The sequence below is a fragment of the Amia ocellicauda genome, chromosome 5 (assembly GCF_036373705.1).
Source record: "Amia ocellicauda isolate fAmiCal2 chromosome 5, fAmiCal2.hap1, whole genome shotgun sequence".
NCBI lineage: Eukaryota > Metazoa > Chordata > Actinopteri > Amiiformes > Amiidae > Amia > Amia ocellicauda.
Window position 1 is genome coordinate 13621551 of NC_089854.1, and position 25594 is coordinate 13647144.

Here is a 25594-nt window from a genome sequence, read left to right on the forward strand (position 1 = left end):
TCCAATGCAAGCTGACCCTACAATCTTTAATCTGCAATTACATAATTTTGGGTTAATCTTCAAATAGAAATTACCCTTTTCCCAGCCAGTTTAACAGCAGTCTAAGCCTTAAACCTAATCCTAGTGCCAAATGTAGCTCAACTAGACACAATATTACTCAGAAACATAAATGTTACAGTGAGACAATCAATAGTTACTCTAATGAAGGTTGAGTGTTGGTATCCTTAGTGCTTGGAGTCCTTTTTTGTCCCTTGAAATCAAACCGTTTGCGCACCCAGTTTTTCCCAGAGGGAACTTTGAACAAGACTAAAGTACTCTTCTGTGGTGCCAACTGCCAGGGGTAAGCAACTCCCAAACTTCCTGGCCCTGCGTTTGTTTTGCCCTGCTGTTGTAAGTCAATGACGTGTATGTAACATTTGTGTTCACATTTCATCTGCATTTTCAGCTACAGTGGCTTGCTGTGATCCGCACATTATATCCTGCCCATTGAAGCAACAGGGGTGTTTTAATTAATCTGCAAGCTATGGTGTATAAATATAGGATTCTGTTAAAAAATAACAACAAGGATAAGCAGAGGATGAGTTGATGTGTCATCATTAGTTATACAATGTACACATTCTGCATGTTAACCTAGCCCCCCACACACACACCCCTACCTCCACGTGTGCCCTTTAGGTGCTAAGAGTCCACACAATGGTAAACGTGTCAGATGCCCTGCCTTAAAGACATAATACATGCACCATCAGTGTATGGTAAACATATTTACATTTTCATCACCCACTTGCCCGTGATGACTTAATGGTGGGATGAAGTCGTGCGATATCGGACATCCAGTGTGTGGTGTGGAGGCAGATGTCTTCCTGAATCACCTCTAGTGACAGGAGGTAAGGAAAAGGACTGTGGCGGCAAGATGATTTCAAACAAGAAAAATTACCATGATTTTGAGAAACACGTGGAGCTTTGTCTTTGCAGCAAATGCATGAACTCTTTGGGGGCTGAAGAGGAATACATTAGGTTGGGGGTAATGACTGAACACCAAAAGATGGGTGGATGAGTGGATGAGCCTGTTACATAATCTGCCAAGGTCACAGAAAACCAAGACTCTGCCATCTTGTGTGTTGCTTTAAACTGGATGTCCAATGGATTACTACCACTGAGGAGTCGATTTAATAGAAAATACACTGTAACCATAAAACACATAAGAATGAAAAAGATTACGGACTGAATATTAAGGTAGACTGATGAAATGTAGCCCTCATATCCTTTGTAGCATGGCTGTAAGAACACTGGTCCAAAATCCTGGAGTCCTTATATATATCTTGTATATCCATTATATATCCATTTACTGTTTGTCGTACAGCATGTTTACCATGGTTAGATCCACCGACCATAATGATAATTTTACATGCACAAAATGCGTAGTTAATAAGGAGTTGGCGGAACGAGCACGGGTGTTGGAGGAGCACGTAGATACTCTTAGAAAAATACAAGAGGCCGAAAATTGGCTTGACTTGGTCTGTAGAAAAACGGATTCGTCCTCTGTAGCCAGCGAGAGGCCCACTCCGGCAACTCCACAGTCACAGCAAGATCGCTGGGTCTCGGTAAAAAGGGGCTCTAGATGCGTGAAATCAAAAGCTAGAGCTCCGGCGCACTGGTTTCCCATCCGAAGCGCAAACAGATTTGAACCCCTCAGCGGTGTGTCTGCTGCGAAGGGGCTCATTATTGGAGACTCCATAGTCAGAAAAATAAAGATTGTGTCACCAGCAGTAGAAGTCAAATGCCTCCCGGGAGCCAGAGTCTCTGACATCGAAGCTAAATTAGACGAACTGCCCAGCGGTAAAGTTTCTACTCTGGTTATTCACGTTGGCACTAACGATATTAGACATAGACAATCAGAGATTTGAAAAATAAACTTTACATCACTATACAAGACAGCGAAAAAACAATGTCAGAATATAATTGTCTCTGGCCCGCTACCAACACTACACAGAGGGGATGAGGCCTTTAGCAGGCTGTCCTCTCTAAATAGCTGGTTGACAAGCTGGTGTGCATCAAATAATTTTGCTTTTGTGAACAATTGGGATTGTTTTTGGGAAAGGCCTGGCTTATACAGAAGAGATGGGCACAACCCAGCTGGAGAGGAGCCCTAATGTTATCTGATAATATAGCTAGTTTAAAAATGTGACTCTTCAGAGCACCGGTCAGGCTGCAGCCTCGCAGTCCTACACTGCAGTCTGCCTGTAACTCCCAGCATAACCTGACCCTGATCCGAGATCCCTGCCTGGGGGCATTCAATAAAGTACATAATCCTGAAATTAAATCTTATACAATCAAAATAAATAGTTATCCTATTAAAACAGTATTTTTTCCTAGGCTTGGACATATTCATCCATCCATCCATCCATCCTCTCGGGGCCCTCGCTTTAACAATCTAATAAGAGTTCACAACAGAAATTCCCTGCTCACATTACTTCTCCCATGTATAAGCTTGCAGTCTTAAGAAAGTTTACAAACGAGAGGAGGCCATTCGACCCATCGTGCTCGTTTGGTGTCCATTAATAACGAAGTGATCCAAGGATCCTATCCAGTCTATTTTTAAATGTTCCCAAATTTTCAGCATCTACCACATTGCTGGGGAGTTTGTTCCAGATTGTGACAACTCTCTGTGTAAAGAAGCGTCTACTGTTTTCCATTTTGAATGCCTTGTAGCCCAATTTCCATTTGTGTCCCCGGCTGTGTGTGTCTCTGCTGATCTGGAAAAGCTCCTCTGGTTTGATGTGGTCGATGCCTTTCATGATGTTGAAGACATGAATCAAGTCCCCACGTAGTCTCCTCTGTTCCAGGGTGAAAAGGTTCAGTTCCCTCAGTCTCTCAGTAGGACATTCCCTTCAGACCTGGAATAAGTCTGGTTGCTCTCCTCTGAACTGCCTCTAAAGCAGCAATATCCTTCTTGAAGTGTGGATTCCAGAACTGTACACAGTATCCAGATGAGCTCTAACTAGTGCATTGTACACTCTGAACATCACTGCCCTTGTTTTAAATTCTACACTTTTGACAATATACCCTAGCATTCAGTTTGCCTTTTGTATTGCTTCCCCATCACTGTTTGGATGGAGAAAGTGAGGAGTCCACATAGACTTCTAGGTCTTTCTCATGCCTTACTTCATCTAGTTCTATCCCTCCCATAATGTAATTATAGTGGACATTTTTGTTACCTGCATGTAATACCTTGCACTTGTCCACATTGAATTTCATCTGACAGGTGTCAGCCCACAACTGAATGTTATCTAAGTCCCTTTGAATAGCCTGTGCTGCCGACATTGTATTTGCTGAGCCACCTATTTTAGTATCATCGGCAAATTTGACAAGTTTGCTAACTATCCCAGAGTCCAGATCATTAATATAGATTAGAAAAAGCAAAGGCCCTAGTACTGATCCCTGTGGAACTCCACTAACAACCTCACTCCAGTTAGAAGAGACTCCTCTAATCGACACCCTCTGTTTCCTATACATCAACCAGTTCATAATCCATCTACTTACATTACCCTGAATGCCTACAGCTTCCAATTTGAGGATCAGTCTTTGGTGTGGAACCATATCAAAAGCTTTTTGAAAATCTAAGTATATCATATCATATGCTTTCACATGATCTACAGCTGCAGTTGCGTTTTCAAAAAATTCTAATAAATTAGTAAGACATAATCTGCCTCATCTAAACCCATGTTGACTATCTCCAAGAATATGGTTTTCATTAAGATGCTCCTCTATTTTCTGTCTAATCATTTTTCCAACATTTTACAGGTGATGCAGGTGAGACTGATTGGTCTGTAATTTCCTGGCTGAGTTTTGTCCCCTTTCTTGTGGATTGGTATGACATTTGCTGTCTTCCAGTCAGTTGGCACATCCCCTGTTCGCAAAGTAGTCTTAATAAATGACACCATAATTGACACACACATAGATGTGCTCACCTTGACTGAGACCTGGTTAAGACCAGATGACACTATTCCATTAGCAGAAGCCTCCCTTATTGACTTCTCTTACTGCCCAGAAGGCCCTTACAACAGGCCGTGGGGGGGCCTAGCCACCATCTACCGCACAGACCTGTGCCTGTCTACTAAGCCATTAGACAGCTTCACATCTTTTGAAATTCACCAGGTAGAATTTAGGCTTAATCCACCTCTTCAGCTTATAGCTGTTTATAGGCCACCAGGCCCCTATTCCATTTTTATGACCGAATTCAGCAATCTCTTATCTAACTTAGCCATACACTATGATAAACTCATTATTTTGGGGGACTTTAACATACATATTGACATTAAAAATGACCCCCTCACTGTTAGTTTCTTGTCCCTATTGAAGTCTGTAGGCTTCACTCAGCATGTGTCAGGACCTACACATCATCACAATCACACACTAGATCTAGTTATTACCCGTGGGGTACAGATTCACAACCTAATAATATCACCACGAAACCAGACGATTTCTGACCACTGCCTTCTTACATTTGAGCTACCTGGAGTAGAATCAGACACACAGGAGAGGAACATAGAAACTCATTGCCTAAATCCTACTGCTATTCATAAATGTACTACTCTGTTGTCAAATGTTAGCTTTATCAAAACAGGATCTGTAGATGAATTATTAAATAATTTCAACAATACACTAAGCACTGCTTTAGATACAGTAGCTCCATTAAGGACACGACAAATTAAACCAATGAAACACTCAAAATGGTTTAACGAGCACACTCGCTCACTTACAACAGAATGCCATAGATATGAATGTAAATGGAGAAAGAGAAAACTAGAGGTCTTCCATATGGCATGGAATGACAGTATAATAAGATACAAGCAGGCCCTGCCCTCTGCTAGGACTGCCTACTACTCCAATTTAATAGAGACGCATAAGAATAACCTGTGTTTTCTCTATAACACTTACTAATCAGCAGGTAAAGCCTTCAAAGGTCATCCCCCCTAATATCACCTGCAATGACTTCATGGACCATTTCAATAGCAAAGTTAATGGCATTAGAAAACAGATAGAACTGGAAACATACACGAATACTATAGCTGATGCCTACAGTCCTTCTCAGTCGCTGCCTACCTTGGACTCATTTAACGCAGTTAATCACCAGGAATTGGTCTCCTTAATTACTAAAATGAAACCTACAACCTGCTCACTAGACCCAATACCCACTAAACTGCTAAAACAATCTATGAAATTAATTATTCACCTAATACACAATATTATGAATGCCTCTTTATCCTCACGATCTGTTCCCGAATAGTTAAAAATAGCTGTAATTAAACCACTTCTTAAGAAATCCAGAGCCGACCCTAACCTACTAAAACACTATTGACCTATCTCAAACCTTCCCTTCCTTTCTAAGGTTCTAGAGAAAGTAGTTGCAAACCTGTTGCAAGCTGATAATCATCTTTATGAAAAATTTCAATCAGGCTTCTGTTCCAGCCATGGTACAGAAACGGCCCTGTTAAAAGTATTAAATGACATGTTTCAGTCCACCGACTTAGGGCACGCCACTATTATTATTTTATTAGACTTAAAGCTAGGATATGCAATCCTGACAGGCCAGCAGTCAGCAGCTTGTTTTCAACGCATAGAGCCGCCCTCGCTTCAGAGGCGTCTCCAAAGCCACGTCCCCTCCATCACACATGCGCACACACACACAGAGCAGAGTCTCAGTGCCAGGAGGAGAGACGTGCGGGTTCAGATGACCTCATGTCTCATTCACAGGTTAGACATTACAATAATAACGAGCGTAAACAACTTATTTACGGTTATTATGTTTTTAAAAATAGTAGCTGCGGCTCGCCTTCCATTCTCGCTCTCGCTCTGCACAGTCAAGGTTCCCGCGCTGATGACGTGTGATTGTCTGCGCGAACAAGTTGCGCGGCGGTATGCAAATAGAGATTGTCAGACAGGAAGGACAATGCAATGATTGGTCGATCTTTTTTTAGTCCTGTCCCTTCCACAGAAGATATATATATATAAATTTATATATATAAATATAAATTATTGATTGCTATCAGGATGTGAAGAGACTTTCAACCAGTATAACAAAAAATGTTTCTGGAAACGATTGCATACCCTACCTTTAAGTGCGGCTTTTGACACAATCAACCACAAAATCTCGTTACACCACTCAGAAAACCTTGTTGGCCTGTCTCACAATGTGTTGTCATGGTTTAAATCATATCTGTCAAACAGACTCCAATATGTACAGATTAATGAGAACCACTCAAACGTAACTGAGGTTAAGTACGGAGTGCCACAAGGTTCAGTCCACGGACCTATACTTTTTTCATTGTACATACTCCCTTCAAGTGATATAATTCGACTACATAATATTAACTTTCACAGTTACGCAGATGACACACAATTATATCTGTCAGTACATCCTAACAATACCATAGACCTAGAAAAATGAATCTGCTGTCTGTCCGAGATTAAAACATGGATGACAAGACATTTTCTTATGCTTAATTCTGACAAAACAGAAGTCCTAATTTTAGGGGACAAAAATCTAACTGTTTGTGCACTGACAAATCTAAGTACTGATAACTTTAATTTCTCCCCTAAGTAGATAGCACAAAACCTGGGTGTCATCTGTGATCTAAATCTATCCTTTGAACCACATATCCAGAATGTGTCGAGATCTTCATTCCTACAGCTTAGAAACATTGCTAGACTGAGACAATTCCGCTCGTTACAGGAAACTGAGAAATTGATACACGCATTTGTTACATCTAGATTGGATTACTGCAATGCCATTCTGTCAGGCAGCACAAACAGAGCTATTTCTTCACTTCAGTTAGGCCAAAATGCTGCTGCAAGAATTTTTACAAAAACAAAAAAACACGAACACATCACTCCAGTATTGGCTTCTCTTCACTGGCTGCCCGTGCGCTACAGGATAGACTTTAAAGTTCTCTTACTAACATTTAAAGCACTAAAGGGACTGGAAAACCACAGCTAGCAGCACCGATTAAGAACTTTCTGATCTCCTTGCTGCTGTAACAACTATACTGCCTGGAGGGGAGGCAACCATTAAGCCGTGGACCCCCAGAGATTAATTTTTCTCCTATATGCCATCCAAAGGAGTTTTTTGTTTTTCTCTCCTCCGTGCCTAAATGGTTTATTTAAATGTTCATTTACTTTATTTTAGATCATGTAAACTGTTTACAGGTCTATATTTTTATTTATTTATTTTATTGTATTTATGTATTTTATTTTGCTGTACTTTGTTGTATGTTTTCCAGTCTGTAAAGCACTCTGTGGCTACCATGCAAGTGGCGCGATACAAATAAAAATTGATTGAATGATCTATATTACAGTATTGGAGAATACTGCAATACTGTGTGTGGTGCGGGAGGGGGTGGGTAATATAATACTCAGTATATAGTAAGTCTCACCACTCCCTCCACTCCCTCAGAATTTCTGTCACTTTCTGTGCCTTTGTTGAAGTAATTCCTGGCGTGTTGAAGAACATTCAACCTAGCGTGTTTAGTGAAACACTGGCAGACCTCAACGATGAGTCTGTGTGTGAACATGAATGTGTGCAGACAGGTGCTTGCCAGCAGTTTCTGAAGAGCTTTTTTATTTGTACTCCAGGACAGAAGCATTTGCCTTCTCTCTCTCACAAAGCCAATTGTGTCATGCTTTGTTTGGCACTGAAATAACTGCTTTTGTGTGTGGCTACTCTGAGGCATTGTGCCCTTTAGACATTTCTATTTATGTGAGGGAACACAGAACCAAGTGAAGAAAAACAGGGCTGGGCTATGCAATTTCCATCCTAATAAATATAGTGCCTTGGAGATTTAATACAATAAATGAAGTCAATAACGCAATACAGCAATCATCTCTTTGTGCCCTGGGTTAGGCTGTTATGACTCCAGGAAACTCCAGTTTGCTTGACCTAACACTCATCCTAGACTCTCAAACACTGTATTCCAGTATTCCAGTAGCTGCAAGGTAGAGGAGTACATTATAGAATTATTATTTTTAATATTATTTATTTCTTGGCAGACGCCCTTATCCAGGGTGACTTACAAAATATAAGCGCAATACAAAGAATGGATGCATTCAGTCATACAGTTGGAAAGTGGTGAGACACAGGTTCAGTCGTATTGCTTGAAGGTTTCAGAAGCAGTGAAAACATAAAGATTTGAGGAAAGCAGTGCAACTACAGAGGAAGCTGATAATGTCAGCTGAACCTTGCATAGCTTGTTTGATAGGTTGATGTTGAATATTTTGCATCTGGCTGTGGAAAAACAAAGCTGCAACTGATGGGAGAATGCAAGAATGGATACCCTGGGGGGGAAAAAAGAAATGCTACTGTACCGTATTGTTTTCACCTTCACCTTCACAGTCATGTGGAGAGCAACAGTATCCAAAAAAAGTCTCCTTTTTGCATATCCTGTTCCCTTTCTCTGTAAAACCTAAAATGTATTCCGTCTACAGCCCATTGAGACAGTACTGCTTTAAAAGAGCACTGCTATTATAGAAAGAGGCTATCCAGAATATCAGAATTGTCCAACTTTCCTTCTATATTCTATATATCTAGAATCTAGAATTATGTACTGTATTTATGTCCTAGCTCTTGGCCAAGGCTACATGTTTTAATATGGAAAATCACAATGTATTTGTGAGATAGTGTGTATTGGTCCTTGTATGCATATTGATACAAAGAGTCCACTGAAAAATCTAGATCATTCAGCAACACTGCACAGCTTTAGTCTTCTAGCCCCGCTGAATCAAAACAGGCCAGTACTTGCCCTACAAGCACCTCCCATTTGCCTAGCTTTACCCTAATCCTATTGCATTCCAATGAAAAATGAGATTTAGCATCTTCAAGAAAATATTTTCAGAGGGGAGCTTGTGTTGATGGACTTGCATTTGGAAAATTAAAGTGAAGAAACAAATACAGTTGTATGAAGTGAACTGATTGTTTGGATTTAATGTGTAATTGCCAAGATAGCCTATTTCCTATGACCATTTCTATAGTACACTACTTCAGGTTGATCTAGCTATTGTAGGCAAGTGTTCAGGATTATTCGTTACCGAGAATCAATGTCACATTGCTTAACTGGCCTATTCTGCTTAAACGTGGTCAGTTAGTATTCCTAATTGAGAACCCTTTTGGATCTGAACCCCTGTCTTAAGGCACATCTTTGAGAGCTTGATCCAGAAGCAAACGACATACCTGCCAGTCAAAAAGACCAGTCCCCAGAAGCAGTGGATTTGAAGAACTCTTCCAAGTCTAGAGGAGTGACATCAGGCATAGGTAGACAATGTACTCAGTGTTAAACCTGTATTTATTTATCAAAGAAACGGTTTGAGTGGCAAGTGCAGACTACACCAGAGCAGGAGCGAGCTACCAAAAAGGCTCGGTCACACATCTAGGTTACACAACAAATCAGCATCAGATCATACTCTACCCTGAAAATAACAAGAATCCCTCACACCCACCCCCCGGGCATCCGTAAGCAGGGATCATGGTTTTGTAGAGAACACCAAACAAAACAGCTGGTGATGTATTATCATCTTTGTCCCAGGGGTTTAAATCGTTAGTCGGTGTAAATGAAATTTAAAAAACGAAGGGTTTAACAGGAATTAGTGGATACCCAATAGCGTTATTTTTATATGATTAAATATCTTTCAAAGCCACCTCTGTTTTGCTAAGGCTTGTGATGGCAGTGGAACAATTAACTGAGGTATTAAAAGTTTAATCTGAGGGAAATGGAGACAGAAAGTGTGAATTCGAAATTAAGTCAGATCCTCGCTTTGTTTCTTTTTATAGAGTGTCCAACACCCTATTCCCTACAGACACTCACACACGCAATCTTATGGACTGCTTTTCAGTTCAGCTTATATCAGCTGTCAAAGCATCATATGCGCCTCTTTTCTATCTTTCAATTACATTAAAGTACCGGGTTAATTACTATGGAAACTGATATTGCTGCTCAAATGGGCAGATATTGGAGATTCTGCAATTACATTTTCATTATAGTTCTTCCTACAAGTGGCCTGCATGTGCAGTGAGACTCAAAAGATCTTACTTGGAGTAATTGTTTTTTAGTCCAGAGTTTCCACCCAGGTCCCTGGCATGGGAAAGCAATACTTTAGTAGATTGAGCAAACTGATTTCCCTGCAGAATCATGTATAAACCATGAATAAAGTAATCAGCTGCAAAACAATGGAGGTGCAATGTGGCATACGAATGTAGGAAGTCACGCACTTTTTAATTATGGATGAGAAAGAGGTGAGTTTGCATGGTAAATATGTACGGGATATTAACAAAGAGGGTTGCCCCCTACCTCTAAAATAACCAGTAAAAAAGCAAGCTACAGCTGGTGTGTTTAAAGATAAAGTTAATCTACAGCACACCTATATTTAACATGACAACAATACAAAAGAAAATGCTGCAGTGTCCTATTGCCTGTCATATATAAATGCATTTATATATGTAACAACAGTACCCAGAATACAGTTAAACTCTTCACCTTAGGCTCATCCTCTGACTGTAATCTGAGCATTTCTGACATCAGAACAAATGGCAAACAACAAATGCATCCCTTCTCTGCATCATACTAGAATAGTCATCATTAGAGAGGTTATTATAATTAGCTGGTAACTGATGCTCTGATTGCTTAATTATAGGTACATTTAATTGTATCAGGAATTCAACTGATAATAATCTAATATCATATGAATCGAATAATCATAATAATCTAACATCCAGCATCAGTATTATATTCTCTGGAAGCACTCACATCACCTCAAGTTCAACCTCTTCAAATCTGATCTCCTCTTTCCCCACCTCTTTCTCACCTTCTGCTGACCTCTCCATCTCAATCCCCTTAGAATCTATGACACTCTCTCCCTCTTCCTCCTCTAAGAACCTAGGAGTGACCCTCGATCTTGCACTCTCCTACACCCAGCACATCACCACGCTGACACGCACCTGGAGATTCTTCCTGAGCAACATATGCTGAATCCAACCCTTCCTCACTGACCACTCGAGTACCTGGTCCTCTCCCGCCTGCACTACTGCAACTCCCTCCTGGCTGGCCTGCTTGCAACTACTACCCGCCGCTCCAGCTCATCCAGAACACTGCAGCTCGTCTGGTATTCTCTCTGCCCCGATTCGCACACGCTACTCCACTGCTCCGCTCCCTCCACTAGCTCCTGATACCGGCACGCATTCAGTTCAAGACATTGACCCCCACCTACCGCTGTCTACCAGACTGCACCGAGTTACCTGCAGAACCTCGTCCCTCCATACATCCCCTCCTGACCATTCCAGACCGGTGCCAGAAGACTAACTCTGCCTCCTCTGCACTCCCCTTCCTCCAGAACCGCTCCTTCTCATCCCTGGCCCCTAAGTGATGGAACAACCTTCCCACTGAAGTCAAAACAGCAGAGTCCCTGGCCTCCTTCTGGCGATTACTCAAGACACATCTTTTCAGACTCTACTTGTAATTTAGTAATTTATTCTCCTGTAAGATTGCACTTATACAACATTTTGTCATACTCTTGCCTTTGCATTACTAGCACTTGTATTGTTTATTTAGATTTTCCCTATGCTCCCTCTCCCTTAGCTCTTAACTTTGAATTAACATCTTGTCTGCACTTATCAGCTTTTACATTCTAGGATGTAAGACCTTATATATTGTTTACTGTATATCTCGTATACACTTGTGCAAATTGTGAATTTGTAAAATGTATTATGCCTTGAATTTCACTGTATTAATGCACTTTGTATTGCTCTTATATTTTTAAGTCGCCATGGACAAGGGCATCTGCTAATAAATAAATAATAATAATGGTTATATTGTATGAGTCTGCAACCAATGTAAATTCACCATTGTGATATTTTACTTCTTCCTCTAATTTATTACAAATTGAGACAAAATGCTGTTCTGTGTTGCCTGTATCAATGTTCCCTAGCAGTTTCCTTTTCTAAGCCACAGTAATGAATGTATTAGAGCATGTTAATTAATGTATGTATGTATTCAGTATGAATGGATTATTGGAAATAATGGTATAATACAAATTTCATATTAACACATTTTCTAATTAAAGTAAACCAATAGCTCTAGGCCCTTTTGCCATTATCAAATACAAAAAGAGACTAGGGTAATCAGACATTTCAATCCACATTCCCATTATGTGTACCTCAATTTGACTGTACAAGATGCGCCATATTTGGTTTTAATTATTATTATGTAAAGAGTTCTCCTGGCCTGTATAACCCTTCACGTATGTCTTTTTGTTATGCAGTCTGAGTCATTGCAGGAGAAAGGCATGCACCATCCCTCTCAAGATGGAAAATTTTGGAGCGACAACTGAGAAATCCAGATGGATTGCGTTCGGATTGGGAGAAAGCTTTCCTTTCAGTGCTGTGGAAACATTGGAATTAAGAAAACAAAGACGACCCACGGAGTAGGGAAGCTGCATTAGGGTAGGATTTACTCTGCGAATCCTGCTAGCCTTTAATTAAAAACTTTTTGTGCAGCAGCCAAGTCCTTCCATCTCATAGAGCTGCCCATATGTGTAACAGCTGCAATTAAATGCCACTCTAATACATTCCTAAACATACAAAAAAAAAAGGGAGGGAATTTTACTCTTGATCATGCTGAGCCCTCCCTTTCATGAGTGTTTGGGATAAAAAGGCAACCTCTAAGTCAGGGCACTCACCTCATATCGTTCTTGGATATTAACCCTTTCCTCTTCCTTCTTGGGACTTATTACTGTGGCAAAAAGACAACAATGGCATTCAATAAACCATGGGTGAAATCTGTCAATACTCTGATTATACAAAGGGAAATTTCACATCAACTTTTAAAAGCAGGTCATGTTTTCATTTAATTACTTATTTTGCACTGCAGAACTTGTCAGACTCACCACCCACCCACCCACACACCACCCTTCTCTCTCCATGGTGACTTCAGTTTAGACAGCTTAGTAATTAAATGACGGAGAAAACATCTAGGTTCTCTACATGCAATGAGGAAGTCAGTTCTCATCGTGTTTGACTGAAGGTTGTTTAACTTATGATGGTCTGTTAAACAATATCAAACCAGTACCTTTTTTGGGACATTCATGGCAACTGTTGAAGATAGTTCTCCTGCTGAGATGAATGCTTTCTGACCCCTTTTCACTTCCTCACTAATTTAGTCCATTTCTGTATCACATTTATAAACAATTTATTAAAATACGCAATACATTTAGCAGCTGGGATTTATTTTAGAATTTAAGGATGGGTACTCATAGCAAAGTTACTGAGTAAATGATATACCGAGAAGAATCAATGCTTTTTCAAATAAACGAATGAAGCGCATGTGGATTTACGTGGAATAGAATCACTGAACATTTTTCTGGAAACAAAATCTCCAGTCATTCTATGTGAACAGACACTTGAGGGTTTGTCACGGTTTCTCACCGGGAGACCTAGCGTTCCAAGGAATCCGGCACATTTGTCAACTGCGTGCTTATTTTGATAACTGAGCGCGTGAGGGAGAAAAGGCATATGATATGTATTTGCTGCAGTGTTGGCCCAGAAATTTGCATTACAGCTCAGGTTTATTTTAAAGTATTTACAGTAGAGCCTTGTTTAATCTGAACTCAGAAATTATACCATCCGTGTGTCATTAAATAGATCCTAATCCAAGCAATTTAACCACATGTGCTGAGGTTTAATATAATAGCATACTACCTTACAATTGTTAGTGTTCTTGGATTGTCAGCTTCATAGCCATAGAACGATAGGTTGTGAATGCAAACCCAGTTATCTGAAAAAGGAAGCACTGCCCAAGGGGAAAGGGTTTCTGCACACTTCCATAGAAACCTGATTGAAAATGTCACTCTGTCAAAGTTGTCATTGGCTCCTGTGCATGTCACTCAGAACAGGTCCCTTCCCACTTCCTGTTCTATAAAACATGATGTCTGTGCAGGTTTGTCCTCTTTTGCCAGGAGCTAGGACTCCCGTGTGACCTTGTAACCCTTGGGCAGTACTTCCTTTTTCAGATAACTGGAGTTGCATTTGTAACCTATCGTTATCTTTCAAGTCGGAAGCACTGCCCAATGGGGAGAGGTTACTGTATAACAAAACCATCGCAAGGGAGGAGGCAGTGAGCTGATAAGGGAGCCTGCCCCGAGGCAACTGCTAGGGGGCCTCAGCAACAGACAGTAATCCCAGGGGCCCTGTGGGGCCACACCTGGGCCGCCCAGGAGCGAGGACTGCAGTCACGCACTAACTGGGAACTGTCTAGAATCACCATATACAAAGCAGGGCTACAGAGCTCCAATGTGCTGACAACTTAAAATGTCTTACAAACTAACTGTATACATCACGGGGCGCAGGAAGCAACTTGTGCGCCACCCACAGAACACAGGAGCAGTCGACGCCTGCCCTGTGGAACTCCACTAACAACCTCATTCCAGTTAGAAGCAACTAATCTAATCGACACCCTCTGTTTCCTATACATCAACCAGTTCATAATCCATCTACTTACATTACCTTGAATGCCTACAGCTTCCAATTTGAGAATCAGTCTTTGGTGGGGAACCTTATCAAAAGCTTTTTGAAAATCTAAATATATCATATCATATACTTTCACATGATCTACAGCTGCAGTTGCAGTTCAAAAAAATCAAATTAAGTAGTAAGTCATGATCTGCCTCGTCTAAACCCATGTCGACTATCTCCAAGAATATGGTTTTCATTAAGATGCTCCTCTATTTTCTGTCTCATAATTTTTTCCAATATTTTATAAGTGATGCAGGTGAGACTGATTGGTCTGTAATTTCCTGGCTCAGTTTTGTCCCCTTTCTTGTGGATTGGTATGACATTTGCTGTCTTCCAGTCAGTTGGCACATCCCCTGTTCTAAGTGTCATCTGGAATATTTTAGTTAGGGGCCTATACATATTTTCCCTAATTTCTTTACTGTAGGAAATATACCATCTGGCCCAGGTGATTTGTTTGTTTTTAATTCTGCTAGTCCCTTTAGTACCTCCTCCTCATTTATCCTGATCTCTCTTAGGGTTTGACTGGACTGATTGTTAACCTGTGGCATGTCATTTGTTTTTTCTTTTGTAAAAACCTCTGTGAAATACTCATTTAGAACATTTGCCACGTCTTGTTCATTTTCCAAGATGCTTCCAATTTTGCCCTTTATCTGTTTCACTTCCTCCTTTATTGACCGCTTGCTGTTGTAATATTGAAAAAAGCTCTTTGCATTAGTTTTAGCTCCAAGAGCTATGTTTCTTTCTATTTCCCTCTTTGCTTTCCTGATCCAGTTCTTAAGATCTCTTTGAAGTTCAACATATCCTTTGCATTTTGTTTAATGTCTATCCCTTTTATATGCGCTATACAACGTTTTCTTTCGCTTGATAATTTTTTGCATACTTCTATTAAACCATTTTGGCCAATGTTTTTTGGTCCTCAATTTGCTAAGTTTTGGTACAAATTTCTCCTGAACCTCAAATAGTATATTCTTTACATCCATTTTCAACTGAATCTGTATCCAGTGTGCTCCTCTTCTAAATGCCGCCTCATACATTCAAGGTTTGCTTTTGTAAAATTGTAGACCATTGTTTTAGACTTGGTCCTTGTTTTTTGAAAGAATGCCTCAAAGCTAAACATATTGTGATCACAATTTGCCATTGGTTCTCTAACTAGTGTGCCTCTGACTCTATCTTGGTCATTTGAAAAGATCAAATCAATGCATGCATGCTCTCTGGTTGGTTCCCAGACAAATTGAGCAGTCATCTACCATCTCAACCATTAATATGTCTGCTTCTGTAGTCCCAACTGGGCTTTCTCAGTCTATGTTTGGGAAATGGAAATCCCCCATTATTATTCAACAGCCACATCCTTGCTACATGTAGTCCTGATTACACTGTACAATGCCACATCTTTCTGAATATCTGAGTTGGGTGGTCTGTAACACACTCCTACCACTAATCCTCCAGGTTTTTTATTCAAAGTTTAACCCACAATGATTATGTTTCGTTACTAGGACCTAATTTGAGTTCTTCTGCCTCAATGTCATTTCTTACATATAATGCTACCCCACCACCTCTTCGGTTTTGCATGTCTCTCCTAAACGGTGTGTATCCTTTCAACTTGTATTCATCCCCATTATTTTCTGTAAGCCATGTTTTTGTCTGTCCTACAACATCATAGTCACCCGCCAGCACTGTGGCTTCTAGGTCTAACGTCTTGCTCCTTATACTCCTGGCATTGAGGTTCAAACATTTCAGGACTTTCCTACTAGCAGTTTCCCTTTGTTTTCTTTCCTTAGTGGAACATCTCCCATTGTCAGAGCTAGCTAGCTGTTCCTAGATTAAAAGATTCTCAATTACTCTGCACATATGCTCTCCCAATGCATTAGCCCCCTTCGTTTAGATGTAGACCGTCCGGTTTGTACAGGTCCCATCTATCCCAGAAGAAAGACCAATGCTCCATATATCTAAAACCCTCTTACCTACACTAAGATTTCAACCACATGTTAAACTTTCTAATCTCTGCCTTTATCCCTGGCCATGAACGTGTTATCAGAAGTATTTTGGAGAAAACGACCATGGAGGTTAGGATCTTTAGTTTCTTTCCTATCTCTTTAAATGTGTCTTGCAGAACCTCTGCCCTACCTTTTCCTATGTCACTGGTTCCAATGTGGACCATGACCAGTGGATTCCCCCCGGCTTTGGCCAGTAGCCCGTCTACTAGTTTAGGGAGATCTGCAACCTGAGCACCAGGCAGGCAAGATACCATACTGGTCTCCTTATCAATAGAACACACTGTGTGATCTACACCTCTAAGGATGGAGTCTCCTACTATAACAACCTCCCTGTTCTTGAGGGGAGTGTACACCATGGTGCTCTGGTGTTCAACTGTCCTCCCATCACCCTCAGAGCCATCACTGGCCAACTCGGTGTCCAGCAAGTAGGAACCTGTTTCTAGCATTTCTAGCTCTTGGAATGTCTCTATGGGTTGGGTTGTGCTAGCCCTTTTCTGTGGTTTGGACTTACTGTAACCCAGCAGTTCTCTACATTTTCTTGCTCTAAGGTCTCACATCTCCTAGGTTTTGGCATGCACACCATCTCTCTAATGGACTGGTTGACTAATTATTCCATATCATTAATACAGTGCAAATCTCTAGGATTTCAACATGCAGCTGACAACGTACACAAATGGAATCTTCTTGGATGTGTTCATCCAGGAAGGCAATCATTCTGCAAACATGACACTGTAGTGGCCACATGCTTCTAAATGTTTTTGGGCTCTTGGTTTCTGTCCCCTGGTCAACTGCTTGACTTTTTTGTCACGGAGAAACAGCACAGCTCTTTCTCAACAGCAGCTTTAAGTACCCTTTTGTCTTCCTGCCCCCAGTTCACGTGTGTTCAAAATAGCACCTGAGGGCCCGCACAGGGCAGAGCAGGTGAAGCTGACTCTCTTGCTCTGAAGCGAAGGGAGGAGGATGACAAGCCATCAACTCAATAGGCCTGTTGACATGAAATGGAGACAGCACTTTGGAGAGGAATGCAGGGTTAGGCCCTATCGTGACCCTGGAGCCATCTCACACAAAATGGACACACGATGGATGTACGAACAGGGCGTGTAACTTGCTCACATATTTTGCAGAGGTGTTTGCCAGCAAAACACAGTTTTAATTGACACTAGCTTCAGCTCAGCTGAGCTCAGTGGCTCAAATGGGGTTTGTGAAAGTGCGTCACTACATCACGGCACCATGCGGGTAGTGGAGGGGTGCGAGGAGGCCGTAGCCGTTGAGCTCCCTTCAGAAACTGTGCACCCAGGAAATGAGGCCCAGGGGGCTTGCCATCAATCCGGACATGACATGCGCAGATGTCCACCAGTTACACTTTGAGCATGGAAGGGGACTCTCGCTGACTGAATAGTGGCTACTACTGCCTCTGACAGACCCCAGAAATCAAACACTCCCGCTCAGGGACCAGGTCCAAAGCTGGAGGTGGCCCGGATTGGGGTGCCAATGCGTGCTCTGCACCTGGGACAACAAGTACGCTCTCACTGGGAATTGCCAAGCCTCTCCGTGGAGGAGGGAGATCTGGACTGCAAACCAGAATCTGCGGAATTGTCACTCTCCTGACCTTCTTTAGGACCACCGGGAGAAGGGGGAACAGTGGGAAGGCATAAAGGAGACAGCGCAGCCATGCATGGGCTAGCACGTCAATCCCTAGGGTTCCTGAACGGTCTCGGACTGAGAACCATAGTGGACAATGGGTGGACTCAGTGGCTGATGCAAAGAGATCCACTTCCGCTCTGCAGAATCAGCTCCACAATTGCTGTATCACAAACAGGTGCAGGCCCCATTCTGAAACCTGGAGGCCTCCCCGAGAGAGGAGGTCCACTGCCGTGTTGGACAGGCCTGTGAGGTGAACTGCTATGATGGAGCGGAGCTGTGGCTGCGCCCACAGAAGCAGACGGCATGCTAGACAGTACAGGCTGCGCGACCGGAGACGTCCTTGCCTGTTAATATAGGCAACCACTGCTGTGTTGTCCGTCCGGACTAGCACATGTCTGTCCCGTAGGACTGGCATGAAATGAGATGGTCCGAGGAGTACTGCCTATAACTCCAGGATGTTGATATGGAAAGCGCATACGGGCTCCGTCCAGCTGCCTTGGGCATCACGTCCGTCGCAGACTGCTCCCCAACCTTACTTGAAGGCATCTGTCGTCATGACTGCTCGGTGGCAGACTGGGCCCAGGGGCACACCAAGGGTCAAATTGTGAGGGCTCCGCCACCAACGGAGTGCCCTCCAGTATGCCGGAGTAACTGTGATATGGTGTGCTTGATCGCGGTGAGGGTGCATCTTGAGACACCTGAACCACCACTGCAGCAGTCTCCATTGGAGGAGGCCGAGGGGAAGGGTCTGTGATGCAGCCACAAGGAGGCCCAGCAGCCTCTGGCAAAGGGACTCTCTGACACAAGCTCTCAGTCGAAAGAGCAAGAGACACACATGTATGTAGGCAACTCTCTCTGGCGCCAGTGTGGCGAGCATGGCAACAGACTCAAGGCGCAGTCAGAGGAACTGTGTCTGCTGAGTTGGCGTCTGAGTTGGCTGAGGTGGTTCTTCTCTTGATTGACCTGGAGGCCCAATTCGGAGAGATGACCTAAAATCATGTTCATGTGGCTCTGAACTCTGAAGTGAGAACAAACCAGCCACATTGGCGAGCTGCCGCAGGCTGCCTGCTGCACTGCTGGGCGTGGGGTGCAACGGGGTAAACCCGGGCCAGCTGCTGGGACTGCTCTCTCTCTTGGAGGGTGCGCGAGAGCATCTCCTCCACAGAGGGTCCAAAAGTGAAGCCCGGTGAGATGGGGGCGTCCATGAGGCGGGTCCTGTCCGCCTCAGGAACCCGTCGTGCCTTGTACAGCCAGGGCTGGCGGCATGCCACCACAGTGGTTGCCAGGGATCTCCCAGTCGCCCTTGCCCCATGACACATCACCATCACCAGCTGGTCAGCCACCGCTGCTATCTCCGGGTTGGTGATGCTTCATCATGCTCTGAGGGCTCAGCCAGCTGGGCCAAATCGGGGCCAGCAGGCTCTCTGTGTTTCTGAGGTATGCCGCATGAGGTCCTGCCTCATACGCCCTTCGGAGCAGTGTCTCTGTGAAGGTCACGTGGCTCCGCAGACAGCAGAGGTAGGGAGACAAGCTGACCCATATGGAGTTGACCTGCGTGAAGTCCACTGGGTCCGCTTCTGCCGCACCCTGGGTCCTGGCATAAGCCTCCCCTCTCCTGCCTAGGGTGGGGGCTGTTGCCGGATGGTCCCAGGTGGCCCTCAGTGGGCCACTGCAAACGCTGACCTCTCTTGAACCTGGATCGCGGTGGGTCAGGATCAGAGGGTCAGGGGAGCTAGATACACTCCACAGCACTCTGAATCAACGCCCAGAACTCCCGGTACTATCCCGCAGGAGCAGGAGGGATGTGCTCGCTCAACAGAGGAGGAGTGGGTGAGGTGAGACCAGCTCCTCCTCCGTGAGCTCCGCCTCAAGCCATCAATGATTTCACTGACACAGTTCTCTCACGCCAATCCACAGAATAGTCCCTCCTCCTGAGGGGTTGTCAGGATTTGCTGAAGAAAGCTAACACAGAGAGATGCTTCTCTGCAAAAATCAACTTGAATGGAAAGGCTGTTAATTTATATCAGTGCCCTGTAGTAAGGTGATAGGAATTAAAACAGAGAATTTATCCAATCCAGAGATGTCTCCAAGTCAAGGCTAATTTTTAAAAATAAACTCTGTAAGTGAGACTCTGCATTTGCTGTGTGTTATGTATTTCAATAGGTGATGGACAAGAGATACATAAATAATAATATTTAGATTGTGAAACGTACCTTACAAGCACTATAGTTAATTCAACTAAGAGTACCCTTCAAACTTGTCCAACATTTGCTATTATGTGTTTTGATCAAAGTATCACTGATGTAATGCTTAGCCAATATTAGTTTTTCCTGAAAATATAAAGGGGGGAAATAAATAATTGTTGTCATCATAATTAAATGTCATTTTAATATTAATGTTCTGTGCCAGTGAGCATAAGCAGTCAGCTTAAGGCAGAGAATGTTAATTATGAAGGACAATTAAACATGTATCATCTTATAAACTAATGCAGTTTTCAAAGATCTGAAAATTCCTGATTGTGTTATATGTGGCAGTCATATTCTATAGATCATGATCAAAATTGTGTATATATTTTGCTGCCAAAAACATGAATGGCCAAATCATTGGAAGTCAATGTAAATATTTAATCAAACTTCTGTGAATGTAGACCTTTTGGATTCAAGTCAAACCAGCATAACTAAAGACCAAATCATATCTGGATGCTTACGGAATAATTAAAAGGTGCTTGTTAAATTAATGAAATAGTCCCACTCTGCCTGTCACCCTCCTCAATGGTCAACATTCATATCTTGAAGAACTGCATATACACTACCGGTCAGAAGTTTTAGAACACCTTTTTCCAGTTTTTATTGAAATGTATGGAGTTTAATGTCTCAATGTACTCTACAATTAAAGCATAGAACAAATAAACTATTGAAGATAAAAAGTCTTCATAAAAAGAATAATTTTTTAAATATAAGAACATAAGAAGAAGAACATAAGAAAGTTTACAAATGAGAGGAGGCCATTCAACCCATCATGTTCGTTTGGTGTCCATGAATAACTAAGTGATCCAAGGATACTATCCAGTCTATTTATAAACGTTCCCAAATTTTCAGCTTCAACCACATCGCTGGGGAGTTTGTTCCAGATTGTGACAACTCTCTCTGTGAAGAAGTGTCTCCTGTTTTCCTTCTTGAATGCCTTGAAGCCCAATTTCCATTTGTGTCCCCGGGTGCGTGTGTCCCCGGGTGCGTGTGTCCCTGCTGATCTGGAAAAGCTCCTCTGGTTTGATGTGGTCGATGCCTTTCATGATTTTGAAGACTTGAATCAAGTCCCCACGTAGTCTCCTCTGTTCCAGGGTGAAAAGGTTCAGTTCCTTCAATCTCTCAGTAGGACATTCCCTTCAGACCTGGAATAAGTCTGGTTGCTCTCCTCTGAACTGCCTCTAGAGCAGCAATATCTTTCTTGAAGTGTGGAGCCCAGAAATGTAGACAGTATTCCAGATGAGCTCTAACTAATGCATTGTACAGTCTTATGAACCATATGAACCACTTAAGCTGAAAAACCCCTCTGGTACCCTTAAAAGGGCACCAAATCCATGTGCTTCTCTTTAATCCCATGTTTACTCTTCACTGTTGTGTTGCCAAGTGTTTGGTATCCCATGAAAGCTGAGACTCTCAGATTTCTAACAATTTGAAGCATTCTCTGATGTGAAAAATGTGGTTTTATTACGCCCCCACCCTCTGCATTCTGAAATGGGGGGTGGGGGTATACTTGGTCTGAGTAGGAATACAAAATCTCAGAAAATATTGACAATTATGACATATTCTGGAACAGACAGAATACTGATCAAAACAAAACCATGTTTGGGAGAAGCAACACACACCCGTAGAGACCTCAAAATGTCAAGATGGAAAACTCTGTTTACAGTGTACTAATACACAACGATTTTACATAAGTTGATCTGAACTTCTCTGTTTAATAGAACATCAAATATATACTGGATTAATCGTTAGGTTGTTCTGAACAAAACAAGCCTATTTGCAAAGAAATCTGATCGAAAGTGAGTGATCTGTGCCCGTCTGAATGAGACCCCCCCCCCCCAGTACGGACTATGCATTTACCCCCCGGGCATAGAAACTGTATAACTGTAATGCTCATTTTCATAATAATAATGATTCAATATTCATTTTTAAATCTTGGGAGATATTGTGACTGTTTATTTAAATTGGGATCATGTCTTTTTTGGCAAGCTTGTTAAGTGTTTTTGACATCACATAACTGCCACTGTATGCTTATTCAATATTTTCACCTTTAAATGACAAAGATATTGTTGAAAATGGTGTCTCTCTCAGTGAAACCCCACAGGGAAGCTTCCCTTTCATCCCTGTGATTCATAGTCTGCATTGTGTGGAGCTGCAGTCTCCTCTAATAAGCTTGTCTTTTCTCAGGGGCTGTTTGGTCTGATGTGAAGTTTGCGTGACTGCTCCTTATTCCCGATGATTGACTCCAATGATGAGAGCTGACCCTTTCCCTGTAAATATTGTGACAACATACACTCAGTTAGATTTTCTGAGCCTGCTGCAACGTTCTTGGGCAGACAGAAAAGAAAGGGGACATGGAAAACAAAGGGGGATAAAATAGCAGCACAGGTTCAATGCCAGAAAAAAGCTGACGGATCTGGCTGCAGGTTAAGGCATTTCACTTGAATGGAGTCTAAGCACTTGCCCTCTGGTTATTAAGTACAGTATTTAAAAGGACTAGTAATGTTTGCATATTGCCAATCTTCTACAGTAGTGTACTATGTGGATCAAGTCAATCAACCTTGTTTTGGCCTGGGGCATTGCATGGCATTTGTGTAGTGGTCTAGGATTGAACTGGATGATATACACAGTATATGGTGTGTAGATTTGTACAGGCCTAGCTTCACATCTAGGTTGACTAGGTTTAGTGTTTAGACTATTGTTAGGGCCTAAAATGGTATAAGTACTGATGCAATACAATGATGTACAGGGTAAGTTCTCTCTTGTTTACAGTGCAATGCAGTAAAGATTTCATCCATCCATCCATCCATCCATTTTCAAAACCGCTTATCCTGGTGAGGGTTGTGGGGAAGCCGGAGCCGATCCCGACAGGCATAGGGCGCAAGACAATAATACACCCAGGACAGGACGCCAGGTCATTGCTGAGTAAAGATTCCAATATAGCCTTATTTATGTGTTAAGCTAATTAATTGCCATACCGGTATGAAGTGAATATTTGGTTATTTAAGGAAAGGTTAATAGTCCCATGGGGAAATGTTACTTAGGGACACAGGTGAAGGTAGAAATGTTAGGTAATTTAGGTCAATGTAAAGTAATGTAAGTTTGGTGTAAAGTAAGAATAGCATTTCTGTAGTTAATCTGATTAAGATATGAATGGCTAGAGTTAATTTAATATAACATTATTTATTTATTCCAGGGAATGGTGTCTGTCTTAGAAAATGTGCTTTCAAATGAGATTTTGCTATTGTTCACATAAACAAAAAGAGATAAAATTTATTTTAACCGTATTTTTAACACTTGAACATGTTCAAATAACTATTAGCTGGATTATGGAAAACATTTGACCCTTTTCAAAGAACACTGTACTGGGGGCCTTGTCAGAATCTAAGCTCCCACTATTGCAGTGATCACTACCCCATTAGCTTCAATTGGATAAGGGCGTCTGCCAAGAAATAAAAAAAATAATAATAATAATAATAATAATAATAATAATAATAATAATAATAATAATAATAATAATAATAATAATAATTAAATGATGTTATGGATTTTATTCAGATTCTTTCCTCATTTTCCAGTGTCTTGGACTCTTCAGCAGCCCTTTTTTTCTTGGTACTGGGTCTTTCCAGCCTCTCCTAAATTAATATAAATCATTATTCCTTACCTTCATGCTCACAGTTTACTTACAGCACTGAGTCATGTAACATTTGCTGGGGCAAAGAAAGTTCCTGTCTTGCAGCAATTACTAAAACTACAGTTATAAATAAGTTATCACAGTTTCAGTTTTGTCATGCTGCTGTTTAAAGCATGTGTCCAAAGCATACTGCATTAGAATGTGAGGGCTGTTATTAATGGATATCAATTTGGCACTGTGTTTTGCTGTTTTTATGCATCACTTTTCAACTCCTGGTTGGCATGGCACTGATTCATTTGTGTAGATGCTAATGATTTCTCCAACTGACTTCCTCCCATATCTCGTTCTCTGCCAACCCAATTACACAGGCAGTGGTTCTGCCCACAAAGCTGTCAGAGCAGCTATGTTATTTAGACATGGACAGTACCCTAATAGGCAGAAAAAAAGCTAATCATACACAACATTCAAGGCATTAGATATAGAAATATGAGGCATTTCTTATCTGACAGGCTCATAGGTATCTGGAACAAGTTACCCAACCATTCTGCTGATCCTGATCTTTGGGGATGCTTCAACAAATTACTTGATGAGATTCTTGGATCAATAAGGTATTCCCCACCAAGAATATAAAATGGGCCAAAAAGCCTGTAGGCACTTGTAACCCTTTGAAATATTCTTATATCGCTATGACCTGTGATCTGGAAGCTTATGGTCCAATTCCAGACTACATCAATCATATACAACAGCTAAAGACAGTGGCAGATAACTGGCTGATGACAAACAAAGGATGGATTTTGCCCGTGGTTTGTGTCTGGAATGTGATCTCTAACGTTGGTGTGATACGTATCTCTGACAGCGTCTATTCATCTCTGTCATGTCATCATCAGGATTGAGTGACAATTGGCTGCTCTACATACATTTAGAAATCACAGTGGTGTCAAGTAGCAAAGGCTAAACCAATGCTGTATGGTTTCTCTCACCTGGGAGCTTTAACTTTTACCAGTTTGTAAATGAGTGTTCTCTTAGGAGGAATTTCTAGCCCCCGTCAGAAAACCTGTTCTTAAAAATCGTCCCCATGTTGCTTTTCATTTCCTGACAAAGTCATTCTTTGTGTAAACAGAATCTATCTCACTCTCCCCGAGAGGATAGTCCTTGCCTAGATTTCACACAAAATGTGTGCCTTCTGTGTTGGTTCATTTTTTTTTTAACTGAAAGAACATATGCTTCTGTAGATCTTAAATGTTAATTTATTTTGGAATGGATTGGATTCCACTGGCAGGAATAGAATTTCAGAGTATAATGCGAAGACTGGGTTTTTCTTGTACTATCTAGAAGGGCTGAATAGAAAAGTTTCATTTAAAGTTTACTTGAATCACAGTGTTATTGTTGGGCTCATTTCTTATTTAAAGCTTTGCTTGCACAGTCAGTATGAAAGTATTCTGAGGGTCTAAAATAACTGAGAATAAATCATGTATATTTTGATGGATGGATATTATAGTCAGTATTGGGCTAGACTTTCAACTTA

At 41.7% G+C, this 25594-nt stretch overlaps 1 protein-coding gene across 1 annotated transcript in view; it reads right to left on the reverse strand.

Annotated features, from left to right (window-relative positions):
* Positions 1–8472, reverse strand: part of eml2 (EMAP like 2) — a 44970-nt gene extending 36498 nt beyond the window's left edge. Inside the window, exon 1 of the mRNA XM_066703926.1 lies at positions 8362–8472. The gene's annotated coding sequence lies outside the window, so the exon portion shown is untranslated. The remainder of the gene's footprint in view (positions 1–8361) is intronic.
* Between the last annotated feature and the right edge of the window lie 17122 nt (positions 8473–25594).